General features: G+C 39.8%; 1 long non-coding RNA gene across 1 annotated transcript; it reads right to left on the bottom strand.

The window, feature by feature from the left end:
• Positions 1 to 1,340: 1,340 nt before the first annotated feature.
• On the bottom strand, positions 1,341 to 7,100 carry LOC137544523 (uncharacterized). Its single transcript, XR_011025894.1, has 3 exons — positions 7,026 to 7,100; positions 1,648 to 1,766; positions 1,341 to 1,525 (listed from the first exon to the last, which is right to left on the bottom strand). It is a non-coding gene; the product is annotated as an uncharacterized lncRNA (long non-coding RNA).
• Positions 7,101 to 7,990: the final 890 nt, after the last annotated feature.

Raw genomic sequence — 7,990 nt, forward strand, 5'->3', positions numbered from 1 at the left:
AGATGATTACATGCATGCTGACAGCCCACACAGAGTACAGCAGCAGTAGTGAGTTTTTCTTGTAAAAGGGATATGTTTCTTATTTTCAATTGTTAATATAAAGGAAAAGTAGTGATGATAAAAAGGACCAATGTGGTTTATAAAATTACATATTTTGCTTATGAATTCTTTATGGCATGCCTAATGATGGCTGTAGTGGGGTGAGACTAGGGATGCAGACATCATTGGCGTGCCAGGAGGAAGTGAAATAAGAACAGTTACCCCTGCACCTATACTGCATACACTGGGGCTGGGGGAGCACAGGAAAAAGGGCAACTAAACATTAGGGAAGTTATATTCACGAGGTTGGGGAAGCTCTATTATTATTATTATTATTATTATTTAGTATTTATATAGCACCAACATCTTCCGTAGCGCTGTACATACAGGTATATATTGTGTTATCACTTAACTGTCCCTCAGAGAGGCTCACAATTGAATCCCTACCATAGTGCTATTTATATGTATGTATCATGTAGTGCATATGTCATAGGGCCTAGGGCCAATTTTAAGGGGGAAGCCAATTAACTTATCAGTATGTTTTTGGGATGTGGGAGGAAACCAGAATGCCCACGCAGACACGGGTAGAACATACAAACTCCTTGCAGATGTTGCTCTGGCTGGGATTCAAACTGGGAATCCAACGCTGCAAGGCGAGAGCACTAACCAGAAGCGTGCTGCCTATTGGGGAGGGTGGGGAAACCATTAGACACCAGGGCAGCTATATGGGGTAAAGTAAGTGGGCACTAGACACCAGGGGATCTATATTGGGGAGGGAGGAGGAACCATTAGACACACGGGAAGTTATAATGTGAAGGGAGGGGGGGGGGCATTTTACATCATAGAAGCTATATGGGGGATGGAAGGAAGGGGAAGTACTAGACACCAGGAACGTTATATGGTGGAGGGAGGTAGGAATCGTTAGACGCCAGTGAAGTTATATTGGGGAAGGAGGGCAGGAACCACCAGGGAAGCCATATGGGGGAGGAAGGGGGAATCACTAGACTCCAGGGAAGCTACAGTATAAGAGGAAGGGAGGGGTACCAACAGACACCAGGGAACTGTAAAGAAGGGGATGTGGATCACTAGACACCAGGTAACTTTATAAGGAAGTGGGAACCACTAGACAACAGGGAACTGTATAGGGGAGGGAGAGGGTGCTTTGCATGCACAATTGGGCGTGGCTAAAGGTGTGGCAGAGGCACGTCTTAGTGTTGCATATTGCACTCATTTGATATCTAAGACAACAAAAGCAGCAAGTGTCATTTTTTAAATGTATATTTTTCCTTGTTGCAGGGATTAAACAGGATGTGCAAGTACATTTAATTAAATTAATATGATCAAAATAGCTAAGGCACCTGAACCACATGACATCCACCAAGTTGAGGTCAGTTATCAATAACCCAGCTTACACTACCGGAATTTTCTGTAATTCTCTTTCAAGAGGGTCAGTTCACTATGACTGGTGTGCAGCTGATGTTTTCTCCTTAATCAAAAAAGGAAAGAAAAATCTTAACCAGAAACCTATAGATCTGTAAGCTTAACAAGTGTCCCTTGTGTGTCACACAAATGATCAAAATACATGATTAAAAAAGAAGCATTGCCTACATTTTGCTGGCGACCAGTGCGTCTATTCCCTGGGGATAGCAGTCCATCCTTATTTCTGGCAAATGGCTGATAAATGTATGATGACATCACGCAGATGCAGATGCTCCCGGCCACTTTTTCTTGTAAAATAAAGCAGTCTGGATTAACATCCGAGCATATTGCCGCTCATCACAGATTTTATAAATTAGGCCCAGTGTAGTTAGACATTTGTTATTATACAGTATAAGTATTTTTTAATCCTAACATTCAGTTTCCTTCTTGTTTTGCTAATATACTCAGAGCCACATGGGTACTGATGCATAGACAGTACATCTTCTTAATATCATCTCAACATACAATATATACGGCAACCAACAATATAACATACGGTAGCTTACACTCTTCATAGATTTCTCTGACCTGTTTCATGCATTACTGCATTGCATGCATTGTCTGAAATACACTGGGGGGAAAAAGCCTCTTGAAGTACCCTTCTTCTGCTCTTTTTATGAATGCTCTTATGTTTTTTATTTATTCTTTCACTGTCTGTACAGATGTAGGTGTATAAGGACCAATAATCAAACTGCTTACCAAGATATGCCGGTTTTTAATCACAATATTCTGTGCATTTTTATAAGTAATGTGAATCATGGAAATAAACGGAGGAGAGGCATCTTCATCATCATGTTTATCCTTGCCTTAACTGCTCTTACTTTAACCACTTCAGGATCACAGGTTTTAATCCCCTTCAAAAACAGAGCAATTTTCACATCCCGCTCCTCCCTTTCATTTGCCAATAACTTCATTGCTACTTATAACACTGAAATTATCTATATATACTTTTTTTTGTGGGACAAACTAAGCTTTCTTTTGGCAGTAATTTTTGCTAAGAATGTTTTATTATATATGCATTTTGCACTTTCAGCTATTATAGTTTAAAAATGAAATGTGTTATTGTAGACCCACACATTTTATTTGCCCATTACAACCAGGGTCGGACTGGGACACTAAGGGCCCACCAGGAAAGCTTTAGCCTGGGGCCTGCTGCCCCCCCGACCAATCCCCCCCCCCCCATTTTGAGCTCCCATATACGTGTACTCTAGAAGTTTTGCTATATTTTGTAGGACATTAGATTATGGTAGAGAATAGATTAATAGATTGTGAGCACTTCTGAGGACAGTCCCCAACAGGGAGATGTCCATATGTGGCACGCTGCAGCAAAAATAAATGGGTGTCACCACACTCTGAAACATGGACATGGTCATGATGGGTCATGGGCAGACTTGAAAATACACAAAATAACAAAAAAATACACAAAATAAGTAGCGGTGTTATTCACAGAAAGTGGGTCCGACCAGATACATTTTAGAGATAAAATATTAAATTAGTTACATGCCTCAGGATAATTCATCAAGTAGTCAAATGCCACAAAATAAAAATATTAAGTAGTCCAGTGCTGTCCAACTTCGTGGGCATGGAGGGCCATTTTTTTTTTCCAGACCACATGGTGGAGGGCCGCCCCCCCCCCCCCCCCCAAAGAAAAAAAAAATCTAGCAACAGTTTCCCCACAAAATGCAACCAGATTGTTGGCAGTTTTCCCCACAAAATGCAACCAGATTTTCGGCAGATTTTCCCCCAAAATGCAACCAGATTGTCGGCAGATTTCCCCTCAAAATGCAACCAGATTGACGGCAGATTTCCCCTCAAAATGCAACCAGATTGTCGGCAGATTTCCCCCCAAAATGCAACCAGATTGTCGGCAGATTTCCCCACAAAATGCAACCAGATTGACGGCAGATTTCCCCTCAAAATGCAACCAGATTGTCGGCAGATTTCCCCACAAAATGGCAGATTGAATAGCAGCACGGAGGGGGGGGGGCAGTCTCCCCCCTCCGTCACTAACCTGGGGGCCCCCCTTTGCCACTCCCCCCCCTCCAGGCTAGAATGTGTAGCGGGCGGCAGTGAGCGGGCAAAAACTGTCTACTTACTATTTCCTGCATCCCGCTCTGCCTGCCGCTGCTCTGATCTTCTCTGCTGTCCAATCATGCTCTCACAGGAAGCACAGTCAAGAGCGTGATTGGACAGTACAGCAGAGAAGACCAGACCAGAGTAGTGGCATGCAGAGCGGGAACCAGGAAGTAGTGAGTTGATAGGTTCCCCACTCGCTGCCGCTCTGGTCTGCCGCCCACTGCACATTGTAGCTTGGAGGGGGAAGCGTGGAAAGGGGGGTTCCCAGGTGAGGGAGGGGGGGAGACTGCTCCCCCTCCCCGCTGCTCTGTTGCCCGCCGCTGCTCCTCCTTCATGCACTGTGCCCCCTCCTGCAGTGCTCAGGGCCCCCAGGGGCCACAAACAGGGAGGCCTACCGGGCGAAATCTCGAGCTCCCGCCGGCCCTGTCCGAGCCTGATTACAACATAGAAGTTTTGAATCAGGATGATATCATTTATTTAACTTAATGATAAATAAAAAATGAGCTTTTGGCTAATAATAAGCCTTCATAGGACTTGGTTCCTGCGTATACTTTTAAGATATTACAACATATTATTATGATGGTATAAATAATATTATTATGGTTTCTTCATTAATCTGATGATATTGGAACAGATTATTATTACATATAAGTTATTAGAACATATAAATTATGTCCCTAGTACAATGTATGGCGATGATATTTCATTTGGAAATAAAGGTGTAATTTTTTCCATTTAGTGTTTTTTTTGTTTTTTTTTGTACTATAGCAATAATAACAAGGGTTTACTTACAAAAATAACTGTAATATACCCTCATGACCTACATAATTAAAAAAACCTCCTTAAGTAACTATTTATGTATATATGTTTTAAATGAAGTCATTTTGTTTTGTTTTTTACAAGTGTTTTATTTTGGTAACCATGTGAAAGGGACTAAAAATAATAGTTTTTTTTTTTATTTTTCTATTTAATATTGTATAATAATGTATTTGGTTATATTTTTACTTTTTGGCCACAAGATGGCTTCACACATAGTTCCCGACAGTAGATTATGGGAATTAGTGAATGTAACTGGTTACTTTCATTTTGTGAATAAAAGCCGACGTCTCTATGACTTCAGCTTTCATTCATCAAAGACATGGTTATTGGGTTTCCAATGTTTCCAATACCCTAATTACAGAATGGCAGCACTGCGGCAAAAGCAAATGGGAGGGATGTGACATTCATGAAGGATGTCGGTAACTAAACAGTACGCATATCTACGTCCCTGATCCGCAAGTGAAGTATACAGGGGCGTAGATATGCATAGCAGGGATCCGAAAGTAGTTAAAGGAACCTGAGGTGAGAGACATGAGGAGGCTGCCATATTTATTTCCTTTTAAACAATACCAGTTTACCAGTGGCCAGAAGTGCTTGAATCACACACCTGAAACAAGCATGTGGCTAAGCTCACAAATTAAAGACCGTAATACAATAAGCTCCTCCCCATCTAAAAATACCATACCAAAAAGCAGTCACACCTCATTACAGAGGAGGGAGGCATGCATTTCTCTTTTGTCATCATTACAGACATTAGAGACATTTGTGCCTTTTGAATTTGATTTTGTATACCTTTTCATATGCCTTTGAAGAAGTGGGTTCTAGCTGCGAAACATGTCAATCAATCTGTGAACTCTGCATATGGAGCTACATTTATGAAATAAGGAGATTTTTTTTTTTTTTAATAAATGTGATGCAGTTTTGTATACTAAATATGACTTTATGCCTGCTCCATTTAAACCCCTATTTGAATTTTTTGTTATGCTTGTTCATAGTCCATGGCTAAACGTCTTAGATAGCCAGGCAATGTGCATTGTTTAAAAGGAAATAAATATGTCAGCCTCCACATGCCTCTCAACTCAGGTTTCCTTTTAAAAAAAAAAACAAAAAAAACTGAAACACTTATTTACCATTAACCGTTTTTCTTGAACTTTTACAACTTACTGAAAGTGATACTATTCAGTTAGTCAAAGGGAAAGGAGGTAAGTTCAAGAAATGGAAAATAGATGAATGTCCAATTGGCCATATCTATCTGTTTCTATCCATTAGTTAGGGAAAAAAACTGTTTTTAACAAAAATCTCCAATCTTAAAGGTGGCCACTCACCATACAATAAAATGAACCAATTCGATAAAAACGATCAGTTGTATAGCAAAATCAAACTGTTTTTATACGTTGGAGAAATCTGATTGAATTTCCCAAGTCAATCAGGAGTGGTGGATTTTCCTGATCAATGTTCTGAAAATGGTGTAGGGTAGATTTTCAATTTCTTGATGTATAGAGCCAAGCAATTTTCTCAGAGTTGTCAATATTTTCAATGTATCATGTGTGTGACACATTAGTCAGATTTGTTCAAATGTTGCAACCAATCAAAACATTTACATTGATTGTAATTATTGAATTGAAAAGAAATATACAAAATTGTACATGGTATGTGGCCACCTAAAAAATGTTTATTAGGCCAGTAACCCACATTTTTGGCAGCGTTTAGGGATCGGCGGCGATTCCAAAAAACGCTTTGCCAATGTAAGTGAGCGCATTAGTGCTCAAAGCAAAGTATATAAGTGCTGCATAAATCGCTTATCAAAGTGATTATGCAGTGCTTTGGGGGGGGGGCGGAGCAATCACGCTTTGAATAAAACTTTAAATACTTACCCAGTGTCTTGATTTCCTTCTTCTGTCCATAGCTCCGCCACCTAAACCAAGAGGTCACAGGCGCTTCTCTGATTTTTCCTAGAGAAGCACTAATGACCTCTTCCTTTAGGGGGCAGGGCTATGGATGGAAGATGGACACCGGGTAAGTATAATAAAGTTTTATTTAAAAAAAAATCGAATCGCGAATCGGAAGCGCTGTACAGTTTACTCTACAGCGTTTCCAAGCACCGGGGAATCCCTATCGCAATCGCCCGAGGAATCGAAGCACACAGTGCTACAGTGACTTTAAAGCGCTGCAGCGATTCCTAGTTGGTTCCAGGCCTTAGGGTTACTAGTAGTAGCCATAAAATGTAAATAACTATCATTCATTTCAATTTATACTATAAAAAAGATATCCAGGATTTCCTGGTGGGCACCTGAGTATTTATATGGATAAATCAGTTGTGGGGGGTCTAGTACATTGATACAATACAGGGACAACTGCATATTTATGTGGAAGGGGTTCACAAAATCTGGGATTATTTTATAATGTTTCTGTATTATGTAAATGAGCAAAGAGAAAATACAGCTAAGTCAAGACAGTATACAGCAAAGTTGATTGGGTAGGGAATGGTTAGAGGGGCACTATGGCGAAACATTTTAAAATTTAAAATATGCGCAAGCATAAACAAATCAGTACTTTTTTTCCAGTGTAAAGTGAGCCATAAATTACTTTTCTCCTATGTTGCTGTCACTTACAGTAGGTAGTAGAAATCTGACAGAAGTGACAAGTCCATCTCTTAATAGGGGATTCTCAGCAAGGCTTTTATTCTTTATATATTCCCTAAAAAAGATTTAAACAATGATGCTGGCCAGCTTGCCTGCTCGCTGCACAGTTGTTTGGCAGTTGGATAGAGCAAACTGCCATTCATTAAGTGCTTTTGAAAATAAATCAATCTCTGAGAATCCCCTATGAAGAGATGAACCAGTCCAAAACCTGTCGCTTCTGTCAGATTTCTACTACCTACTGTAAGTGACAGCATCATAGAAGAAAATTAATTTAGGGCTCATTTTACTCTGGAAAAAATGTACTTCTTATGTGTATAAGTTTGCACATATTTTACATTTTACAATATTTCGCAATAGTACCCCTTTAAGAAAGTTAATATGGGGTCGGAAGGATAGGTGAGGCATGGGTTGGTAAGTGTGGGTAAGAAAAGATAACATGGGAGCTTGTGTGATATAAAAGATTGCATCTATATTATAAAATAATTACAGTAATATAATATTACTTTAGAAATACAAAGCTATTTCCGAATGTAAGAGCTAGAGCTCCTCTGCCCCTGGATTTAGTGTGGATTGTATCTCACAGTGACCCCAGTGACCAGTTCTGCATGACTTATCTACTTGCATCCCACTTGTACACCAAGGAAAAATCCCAGAATATCCCATCAAATCCAGTGACAGAAGCATGAAAATCGGACGGCCGCGTATGAGAAGTGTACAAATCAGGCGCCGCCATTGACTCTAATGTTAAATATCGGCTATTGGGCACAAAACTGGATGAAACGGGCGCCCGTTAAACTGTTTTGTGCCTATTGTTATTTATCGTTTTGACAATACTAAAACGGAAAATTTTATTATAAAATTCATTTTCACAATTATCATTTTTTTTAAATTATCGTTTAACCTTTCAATATTTTTATATTGTTCTTTTTTGTTAA

Source organism: Hyperolius riggenbachi, chromosome 2, assembly GCF_040937935.1.
Source record: "Hyperolius riggenbachi isolate aHypRig1 chromosome 2, aHypRig1.pri, whole genome shotgun sequence".
Lineage (NCBI taxonomy): Eukaryota > Metazoa > Chordata > Amphibia > Anura > Hyperoliidae > Hyperolius > Hyperolius riggenbachi.